Source organism: Egretta garzetta, unplaced genomic scaffold (genome assembly GCF_000687185.1).
Source record: "Egretta garzetta isolate BGI_Z169 unplaced genomic scaffold, ASM68718v1 scaffold245, whole genome shotgun sequence".
Classification (NCBI taxonomy): domain Eukaryota; kingdom Metazoa; phylum Chordata; class Aves; order Pelecaniformes; family Ardeidae; genus Egretta; species Egretta garzetta.
Genome location: NW_009259721.1, coordinates 640077 through 640469, shown reverse-complemented (window position 1 = coordinate 640469; position 393 = coordinate 640077).

Here is a 393-nt window from a genome sequence, read left to right as displayed (position 1 = left end):
CACGAGCGCGCACACAGGCACGGCAGCTCCTCGGCTGCAGCATCAGCAGCGGGGGGGTCGTGTTCCTGTAGCCACCAAACGGACCTGGGGCCAGGAAGGAGACCATGGCAGTGGGGTGTCTCTGTGCATGCTCCAGGCAAGACCTGTGAGCCCAGGCCAGGCCCACGCTGCTGTTCTTTGGACTCTGGCACCCCTTTGAAGGGCCACTTGCAGGCAGGGTGGCTGTGGGAAGGTCAGCGCCCGGCTCCTGGAGAAGGTGCATAGCAGACTGCTGCATCCCGGTGGTGCTTGGGGAAGCAGCAGTGCCGCCAGCCCCCCAGCGCTCGCCCCTTCCTGCCAGCCAAGCTCAGTGCCCTGGACACAAGGGCCACGAGCGCACCGAGCCCGGGCTGG